Source organism: Dermochelys coriacea, chromosome 3 (assembly GCF_009764565.3).
Source record: "Dermochelys coriacea isolate rDerCor1 chromosome 3, rDerCor1.pri.v4, whole genome shotgun sequence".
Classification (NCBI taxonomy): Eukaryota; Metazoa; Chordata; order Testudines; family Dermochelyidae; genus Dermochelys; species Dermochelys coriacea.
In genome coordinates, this window is record NC_050070.1 from 140,772,762 (window position 1) to 140,783,677 (window position 10,916).

The following is a 10,916-nucleotide window of genomic DNA, read 5'->3' on the forward strand; positions in this document are numbered from 1 at the left end:
GGAGCAGCTTCTTCTTTGTACAAGTGTCAGTTGTGTAGCCTCTGAATCTTGGTGGATTCACTATTTATAACATCTCACCTTTCTACCTCAATTCCATGTGGCAATCAAAATTATAGTGCATTTCAGGTTAATCTCAAGGAGTCAAATCCCACGGTCCTTACAGATTTTACTCTGGCAAATTACCCTGGAAGTCAGGAGAGTTTCCCTGTGTAAGGACATGCTAAAGACCTAGAAGTTTGATTTGATTTTACACTAAGACCCCTTGACATGAATCAGGCATTTAAAAGGGCGTAAATGTAACATACATCCAGTCTAAGACCCCTTTATGCTACCCAAGTGATGTAAAGGGGCCTTCGTGTACATAAGAATCAGGCCTCTGAAGATTTATCCTTCAGTAGATGTGATAATCAGTCAATATTTCCCTACTCAAATTCATGTACGTCCCATTTGTGGGGGGTGATATACATGAGCCTTTACCTTGGAGAGTGCTGAGTGCCCTCCATTCTCCCTGCATCTGGCCTCACGCAACACACTGGGATAAACTGCATTTCTCACATGCCTTTGTCCCTATCACTGGCACTACCTGCTATTCCCTCCTTACAAGAGTGACATCTAATATCCAAAGCCTTTGTGCAGCTTTCTAGCTGCTACCATTTTTTTTTTTACAACCAGCAGCCGCAAAACGTTGTGACCCCAAATTCCAAATGATACTAATGTGAGATGCAGAACAAGGGATGGACTCAGTCCTGGACTGGTGCCAAGTCTGAAGGCCAATATCTCACCAGTTAGCTGGGCTAGGAAAAAGAGAGTGTAGCCCATTGGAGAGCTGGAGCTCCCCTGCTGTCCAATGAGAAACTACACTTGTCTGTAGCCCTGGCAGGTCATAAAGTACCAGCCCTTAACATTGCATCACTGATACTTGCAGAACTTAGATACTTGTAAAATGTATTAGCTCTGGTTTCTTTTCCTTTTTAAAGTTGAGCTCATAGTACTTATGCTTGTACAGATGGAGGAGTACAATAGATGGGCCAGACTGTCAACTAATGAAAATAGTGTAAGCAGGGCTGGCCTTACCATGAGGCAAACTGAGGCAGCCACCTCAGGTGCCAGACTGGTGGGGGGGGGATAGCACTAGGATCCAGCGTTTAGAAAATTGTGTCTGCTGCTGGTGCATATGTATTTTCTCTGCTCTAGATGCACAGAGATGGTGGAGTGCTGTGCTGGAGGAAGGAGGGCACAAGAGACATAACAGGCAGGCAGGAGAAAAGGTGAGAGGGAATAACAGAAAGCAGCAGGAGCTACACGGAGAGAGAGGAGGAGAAGCCTCTTAGGTACCTCTCTAGCACACCCTGGAGCCTGGACTGATTAACTTCTCAGGGAGCTTCCTGTTTTCTGTTGCTTCCCTGAACACACTTGAGGAGAACAGGCAGTCAACTGAAGTAGTAGGAGCCAGTTAGGCCCTTAAGATGCCGATATCTTCCCTTACTCAGGCCCTGCTACCAGCCTGCTTATTTGTCCCCTTCAATTGAGTGTTGAAAGCCATTATAGCTGGCACAGAACAGCAGTCATGAGTGAAAGAAGAAAATGCCCCTCTGGGGAAGCATTCAGAAAAAGAAAGCAAAGGAAGCTTTTCTATCTAAGCAGGAAGGAGCTCTCCTGAGATATATAGACACAAATGTTCACAAGTGAGCCTTCCGGCCCCAGTGAGGATGTGAGTGGTGAGGAGATGCCTGATATTCCAGTTAGTCAGAGTGCAGTTGACCTGGCAACTACTGCAGCATCCTTATCTCCATCTCAAATGCATGTAAGCATGCACATTCCTGAAGAAAAGCGTAGATCAGAGAAGAGTGTGGTGGAGGCGCAAGAAACAGCTGCTGCTGAATTTAGTTCCTTAAGTCTAGACGATCCAGGACTGTGGACCCACTTGAGCAGTAGCCTGAGGGACTTCTTTGTACTGCATGGGCCACAGCAAGTATAAAACTTCATGTTCCCCAAAGACAATGAAAATAGAAGTTTCCATCCAACACATTACTGGTGTGAAAACCCCAATGGTGACAAATGGAGAGGCCATGGCTTTTATGTACACAAAAACCCAGAATGCTGCATACTGTTTTTGTTGCAAACTCTTCAATCCAATGTTCCAGCCACCCTAGGTTCTACAGGAACAAAGGACTGGAAAAATCTGTCTAGTAATCTGGCATGCCATGAGAAGACAGCAAATAACCAGAGAGTATTCCATAGGTGGAAAGAGCTTGAGATGAGACTAAGATTAAAGGCCACCATAGATGATCAGCATCAAGAGAAGATTGCATCAGAGTCTCGTTACTGGCAAAATGTTCTGAAAAGGCTCATTGCCATTGTGAGAATGCTTGCTACCCAAAACCTAGCACTGCGTGGCACTTCAGATCAGCTGTATGTGCCAAACAATGGAAACTTCCTTCAAATTGTGGAGCAGATGGCTGAGTTTGATGCTGTTCTCCAGGAGCATCTAAGAAGAGTGAACACCCAAGAAATGTACACACACTACTACCTTGGAAAACAATTCAAAATGAGATCATACAGTTACTGGCAACAACAGTCAAACAGAAGATTGTGGCAGATCTGAAGTCAGGCAAGTATTACTCTGTTATTCTTGACTGCACCCCAGACATCATCCATATGGAACAAATGACTTTAATGGTGCATTTTGTAGCAACAACAGAACCTAGGGAAAATGTCCCTGCAATGGTGACTGTCAGAGAGCATTTTCTAGAATTTATTGTCATTGATGATACTACAGGAGCTGGTATGACAAATGTGCTTCTTAAAAAGCTGCAAGATACGGGCATTGCGATAGCTGACATGAGAGGTCAGGGCTACAATAATGGTGCCAACATGAGAGGAAAGAACAGAGGAGTGCAGACACTGATCCGAGAGTTAAACCCTCAAGCTTTATTTTGTCCCATGCAGTTCTCATTCATTGAACTTGGTTGTCAGTGATGCAGCATCAGCTTCTAGTGAGGCTGCTGAATTTTTTAATGTAATTCAGAGCATCTATATATTTTTCTCTGCATCAACTCATCAATGGCAAATTTTGAAGCAACGTCTGGGACCATCCTCTCTGACTGAAACTACTGAGTGTCACACGATAGGAAAGTTGAGTGGAGGCAATAAAGCCTCTCAAACACCAAATTGGGAAGATAGATGATGCCAAAGTTGCATTATGGAGGATAAAGCTATGACAGGAACTGTTCGGGGGAGAACAGTGGCAGAGGGAAATGGAATCACCAGAAATATACATAACTTCAAATTTCTGTGTGGCTTAGTGTTGTGGTATGTCATACTGTTTGAAATAAATGGCTGTTCCAAAGGCTGTTCTGGAATATATGTGCACAAATAAGATGACCACCCTCTTTCCAGATGCTTTTGTTGCACTGTGCATACTTCTAACTGTTCCTGTACCAATTGCCAGTGGAGAACACAGCTTCTCCAAGCTGAAGTTAATAAAAGCACATCTACGCTCCACAATGACACAGGAAAGGCTGGTCAGCCTTGCAACCATCTCAATAGAGCATGAGTGCTGGCCTAGACTGTGGACCTTCAGGAAGCAGTTCAAATCTTTGCAACCAAGAAGGCACGGAAAGCACCACTTTGATTATTCAAACAGATAAAAATGCCAATGTTTACTATGGAGACAAGAAAAGTAATATTTGCTGTTCAGGCATTTGAAAGTGAAGTGTTACTTAAAATTTTTGAACAAGGCATTTTAAGTTGTTAGTTCTCCTTTTATTGGGGTAGGTAGCAGAGCAGTACCATGAGAGGAGCAGAACATAAAGATGGAAGAATTGAGACCTTTCAAAGTTTTGGCCCAAGTGAGGGGTATAGGGGAGTCATTTGAGCTCCCTGCCTCAGGTGCCAAAATGTTGTGGGCCAGCCCTGAGTGTAAGCCTATTGAAGTAAGTGGAGCTTTGCCACCAGTGGAGGATCTGACCTAACATTTTTAAACATTCCAAAACATGTCTACCTTCTAAAATAACTTTTTTTTTCTGTAGGATATGTGGTGTAACTAATGTACTTGATGGGAGTTGGTGTAAAGACTTCATTGGCATGAATTTGTACAGTTTGGTGGTGGGCTGCAGGTGAGATTGGGAGAGCTGCTGTGGGCCACTTCTCATATATGCATACTTTTAGTTCTCTCTTTGGTTCTTAAATGTATTACCTCTGTCTAAGTAGCTACCAATGTGTGTTACATGCTAGTAGCAGCATATAGGGCCAGGCATTAGGCAAGTAGCAAAAAAGAAGTCTTTAGCAGCTAGAGAAAGATTGTGGTAGATAGATGAAGGGCTGTTTCATAGTGGTTAAGACTGATGGCTTCAATTCCGGTTCTGTTCACATCCATGTCAACAGGATTTGTATATGGGAAGGGGTAGAGTGCCCTTTATGAAATGTTGACTAATAGCACTGGTTATTGAAAGGACAATCCTTGTTGTCTGAACTTGGATAGACTCCTAGCGATAGACTTCCAACACAGAACTCTAGACTTTCTTTTGATGCAACAAATATTCTTGGAACAATGGTTGCCATGTAAAAAAGAGAATTCCCAATGGTTATTAAACTACACTGAGGCTTCTGAATTAGAGCATGAAATAACTGAGACAAGTATAGCTAAATAATTGCAGTATCCTCAGAGACCACTGTGCAGTAGCTAATGGCAATCATAGTAATCATACTGTGGGATCTATTCTTCCTTCTGTATTCATATAGGGCCTGATTCTTCTCACAAAAATGTAATTCATTACTGAGGTCAATAGATGCAAACCAGTTTGATACTGGTGAGAGAGCAGAACTAGCTCTCTGTTGTAATAATTCCCATTAGTGTCAATGAGGTAAGGTTGGTGGAATAGTGCCCACTATTTGCCCATTTCATTAAAAAAAGATGCTTTATGGTATCTTTTTGCATATGCACAGAAAGACACAGCATACTAGCTGTCAGTATTTGGGATGTGGTGTTAGGAAGAAGATTAAAAAACCCTGGAGTAAATGAAGCAGGCAGGTGCTAAGTGAATGTCATGGTCCCCCTTTGTCACCATATTCCATTTTGCTTTAAAAAAACAAACAAAAAAATCCCACACACTTCAAGACTTTTCAGTTTCAAGTATATATTTTAATCAGGTTTCAGACTAGCAGCCGTGTTAGTCTGTATTCGCAAAAAGAAAAGGAGTACTTGTGGCACCTTAGAGACTAACAAATCTATTAGAGCATAAGCTTTCGTGAGCTACAGCTCACTTCATCGGATGCATCCAATGCAGTGAGCTGTAGCTCACGAAAGCTTATGCTCTAATAAATTTGTTAGTCTCTAAGGTGCCACAAGTACTCCTTTTATATTTTAATCAGTTAGCAATAAACAGGACAGTCTACCTATCAACTTTAGTAAAGCATGCAAAAGAAATACTGAAGCTCAAGAGAGTTCAAACAGTGGGTAGTTGAGCAGTTCAAGTTTACTGAGTATAATACTTCATGGAGTGAACTGGAGTGTCAGCTGACTTCATGTCACATCTGATTTTCCTATTTATTTTGCTTGCAAGAATATGTCTTCATCTGTGCACAAGTGGCAGGTGTGTAGCCTTTGGCTTCTAATAGACAAATCCAGAATATGCAGCATGTCTTATCCTTGTACCTTAGTTTCATGAGGTAACCAAGAGACATTCCACAGCGTTCTAAATTAATCTCAATGGGACCAATCCTGAGTTCATACTCAGGTCATACTCTGGCAAACTCCTCTTAAAGTCTATGCAGTCTAGGGGAATGAAATAAAGGCCTGCAGATTTATCCCTCACTAGCACAAGCTGTGGTTGTTGCAATATTCAGTAATGGTTTCTCTAGATGGGTTCATATAGAGCGTGTGTGTGTGTGTGGTGGTGATAATCATTGGTTTATCTGAGGTACTGAGCAGCCTTCAGCTCTGGTGAGCACACATAAGGTGCTGATATACGCTTAGACACTATTCAATGTGTAAAACCACCTGGGAAACTGCAATCATGCAACTTTGACCCTATCCCCTGCATTTTACTGACTAACCCATCTGTAAAAGGCCAATATCTCTCACACAGACTATCTGCTGCCATTTTACCTCCTTTGCTCTGAAGGGCACTAGTTGAGAACTAGTAATGGCTTAGTCCAGAGACTAGGTTGAAGTTCAGTATCTCGCACATCATCCAGGCTACGAAGGACAGAACACTTCCCAGTGGAGAGCAGGGACTCTTCCTCCCTTGTCATTAAATAGTGAACAGCAACTGGCCCCAGCAGTATTTGGGTACCAGACTTTAATACTATAACATTAGGATTCTGAGGAAAATTGGTTTGTGACTATTTTTAGATCAGTGAAAATTAACTACAAGAGGCTAGTAGGGTTGATTCAGTCCAAATGGAGTGATGAAATATAGTACCATTAACATTTTTAGAATCTCTCCCTAACTGTCTAACTTCTAAATTAGTAAATTGTACAGTGTGTAGTGAAAAAAATTGTGTGGTGATTGGTATAAAGGTTTCATATCAGCATAAATTTGTCAGCATTTCCCCAGTGTGTGAGGAGGAAGGGTTTGGATCAGGTCTGGGCTTATGTCTCATTACATCTATATAATTACACACTTTTAAATGTTTTGGGGTCTTAAACCGAGCTGTTTATCTCTAACTTCTCGCATCTCATGTCCAGTCCTTCCACAGTCACCTGTACTCCCTTCCACACCTGGTAATTCCATGCATTTTTCCCTGTAGACTATGGGATTCAGACTAAGTCTGCAGGGAAATCTCTAGGTGATTGGTTGCCTTTCCCCTTAAGCTTGCTTGGTGAAGAAGTGTAGCAGTGCTGATTGGGCTGCCCAGGCTGATGTAAAATCTGAGCCCGATATGTGCAACAAACATGACTCATCTTCTACCTGCTGCCAGGCAGTGAATAAGCAGCTCCCCTCATACTGGTGATGTTTCTTTCCTACTCATTAGCCCATGAGGTCCAAGTCGGGGACAAAGCTCCCAGAATCCCTAACATTCCGGCTGCCCCCCATCTGCCCTGGACATACTGCCCCATCTCTTCACACAGCCCTGCTCCCATATGCTGCCCTTACATTCTCCCATGATGCTGCTGGCCCAATTCCCTATATGCTACCCCTCCATGTGCTCTGCTACTATTTACTGCCCCCTGCTTCCAGTGTGATGCTGTCCCTAATGCTGTGTGCAGTTGTCTTCATTAGCCCCCACACTACTCCAGCCCCCTCTTATCAGAGGGGTCTTGCTCCTCTCACTGGTGTGCAGGGAGAGGGGGAAGAGGGAGCAGGGGCAGGTGGCCTGCTGTCCCCATCTCTTAGTTTTGGGGGGCCTTGGAAAGGAGTACAGTCCTAACTCAGCAGAGAGTACAGGCACACAGAATCTGTAAGGGAGGGACATACCCTCTTCCACCATGGCTTGGTTCCACTCCAGTCCCAGACTCAGCTCAGCCAGCTGAAGGGAGCTCCACCTGTCTCCTTCCTCTCCCTGGTATTCCATCATGTGTCCAGACAAACTCCTCCCAAGGGAGTGGTGATAACCCTGGGCTGGAACTGCTGAACCACTGTACCGTGGGTAGCTATCCCACTGTGCAACTCGCCACCATCCAGAGGAGAGTGCTTTGGGAAGTATTTTTGCCAGTCCCTCATGGAACCAAACAAATCGTGTAGGGGTGACAGGGGGCATGGATTCAACTTCCCATAATGCAGTGTTGTCCATCCCATAATTTCATCTTCATCTCATAATATTTCATGCCTCTTTTCAAAATCCCCAGAAACCCCATGCGTCCCTCCTTGTGGTCTACCATCTGTGTCAGAAGAATGGATCCTTCACAACTCTGCCCTATTGTGATGAGCATGTTGAGAGTGGGGCATCTGATCCTGCAGTATCTGCAGTGCTGCCAGAGTTGCCACAGGGAATGTGATGATTCCTTGGAGACTAGATTGCTATGTGATATAGAAAGAAACAATTCAAGGTTGTTGGCAGCATTCATGGAGTAGCAGCAGATGGTGTAGCGCTGGTTCTGGATCCGAGAAACAAGCACTGACTGGTGGGATCATATTGTCATGCAAGGTAGGGATGATGAGCAGTGGCTGCAGAACTTTCAGATTCGCAAGACCACATTCCTGGATTTGTGTGCCAAACTTGCCCCAGCTCTCTAGCACAGGGACACCAAAATGAGAGCCATGCTGACAGTTGAGAAGCGAGTGGCAATTGCACTGTGGAAACTTGCAACGTCTAATTGCTACCAGTCAACTGGGAATCCATTTAGAGTTGAGAAATCCATTGTGGAGGCTATTGAGATGCACGTGTTCACAGTCATTAATCACCTCTTGCTATGCAGGACTATGACTCTGTGCAGGACATGGTGGATGGTTGTGCAACAATCGGGTTCCTAAATTGTGGTGAGGCAATAGATGGCACGTATATTCCTATGCTAGCACCAGAACACCTTGCCACAGAGTACATCAACAGAAAGGGCTACATTTCTATGCTAATGCAAGCGCTGGTGGATCACTGGTGACACTTTACCAACATCAGTGTGCATTGGTGAGGGAAGGTGCCTGACACGTGCATCTTTAAGAACACAGGACTGTTCAGAAAGCTGCAGGGACTTCAGTGATCCTGGGAGACCCAGCCTACCCCTTGCTCTCATGGCTCATGAAGCTGTATGCAGGCTACCTCGACAGCACCAAGGAGTGCTTCAATTAGGGGCTTAGCAGTACAGAATGATAATTGAACGTGCCTTTGGTCATTTTAAGGGTCGCTGGCATTTTCAACTTATGAGATTAGACCTCAGTAAAAATATCTCCATGGTTATATCTGCCTGTTGAGTTCTGCATAATATCTGTGAAACAAAGAGGGGAAAGTTTCCAACGGGGTGGAGGGTGGAGGTGGAGCGGCTGTCTGCTGGATTTGAACAGCCAGATACCAAGACTATAACAAGAGCTCAGTGTGGAGCTATATGGCCCAGGGAGACTTTTCACTATTTTAATAGTGAGCTGGCATAGTGTGTGTTGCTATAGTGTGCTCTACCTGGCCTTGCTCTTTTGCTGCCCAGTATGAACCTTGTAGTGATTTCTGGGTATGTAGGAATATAACATTGCCAATGCATCTATTAATACTGTCGGTGAATGATGTATGGGTTCTGTGACAAAATGAAGTAACAGGAAATTGGTGGGTGTCAGACCTGCGCAGCACATATTGTGAACTTAAAAAAAGGTGAATTATGTTCCAAAAAATAGAATGTGTCTTTCGTAGGTCAGTGTATGTGCAGCTGTGATTGTCTTTAATGTTCCCCCAGGGTGGAGTGGTCAGTGTAGTGCAGCAGCCCCTGACGCCGCATGGAATGTTGAGGGGCAGTGTAGGGAGGTCCCGATATTGAGTTCTCGATGGGCTGCCAAGGGAGGTGAGCATGGGATTCTTGGACCTGCAGAGCTACCAGAGTCTGCAGCATCTGTGTTTGCTGCCTGGGTGCATCTCCCTCTCCTTTTCCGACTTGGACTGCCAGTCCTTTCTCCTCTCCACTCTTTCTTTCTCCATGCTGTCTGCAAGGGTCATCCTCCAGGCCTTGGTCTCAGTCTCTGATTCAGCTCAGACTTGCAGCATCTCCTGGAATATGTCCTCCCGAGTCCTCTTCTTTCTCCTCCTTATCTGTCTCAGATGTTCTGTGGGTGTGGAGGGGGAGACCCTGAAGGCCATAATGGCAGCAGCTGAAGATGCAACACACAGAGGTATCACTGTCAGTTATTCATGACAGAAATCGAAATTTAGGATACTATACTCACTCCTGTTGATCCCCACAAGATGTAAGCGCTACGTTCTCACTTCTCCTTAGGACTGATACAGCAAGACACCAGTCACAGCACCAGCCATAGTGAGTATGGCGCTCAGGGTGGAGAGGCGTTGGGGAAATGAGGGATACTTGGGGATAGCTCACAGGCATGGGTATATGTGTATAGGGCACTGGGACTGAGTACTGGCACTGTTGTCAAAAGGCAGTGGTGATTTTAGCTGATACCTCACTCCTGGGGGTAACAGAGGCAGAAAGAGCACAGTTGCTGCTGGCCTCCTGATGCCACCCGGGCCCCACTGTGTGCTGCAGTGGTGCCTGCCAAAGTAATCACTGAGTGGCATGGGAAAGTGTCCTACCTGGCAGAAGAAATAAGACAGCCCTTCCCAGAAACCTTCAGCTGAGGATTGCAGAGTACCTCTGTGAAAGATTCACTGAGGTCTCTATGGAGGATTCATGGGATCATAGAATATCAAGGTCGGAAGGGACCTCGAGGTCATCTAGTCCAACCCCCTGCTCAAAGCAGGACCAATCCCCAGTTAAATCATCCCAGCCAGGGCTTTGTCAAGCCTGACCTTAAAAACCTCTAAGGAAGGAGATTCAAACACTTCCCTAGGTAAACCATTCCAGTGCTTCACCATCCTCCTAGTGAAAAAGTGTTTCCTAATATCCAACCTAAACCTCCCCCACTGCAACTTGAGACTATTGCTCCTCATTCTGTCAACTGGTACTACTGATCCATCCTCTTTGGAACCCCTTTCAGGTAGTTGAAAGCAGCTATCAAATCCCCCCCATTCTTCTCTTCTGAAGACTAAACAATCCCAGTTCCCTCAGCCTCTCCTCAAAAGTCATGTGCTCCAACCCCCTAATCATTTTTGTTGCCCTTTGCTGGACTCTTTCCAATTTTTCCACATCCTTCTTGTAGTGTGGGGCCCAAAACTGGACACAGTACTCCGGATGAGGCCTCACTAATGTCGAATAGAGGGGAATGATCACATACCTCAATCTGCTGGCAATGCCCCTACTTATACAGCCCAAAATGCTGTTAGCCTTCTTGGCAACAAGGGCACACTGTTGACTCATATCCAGCTTCTCATCCACTGTA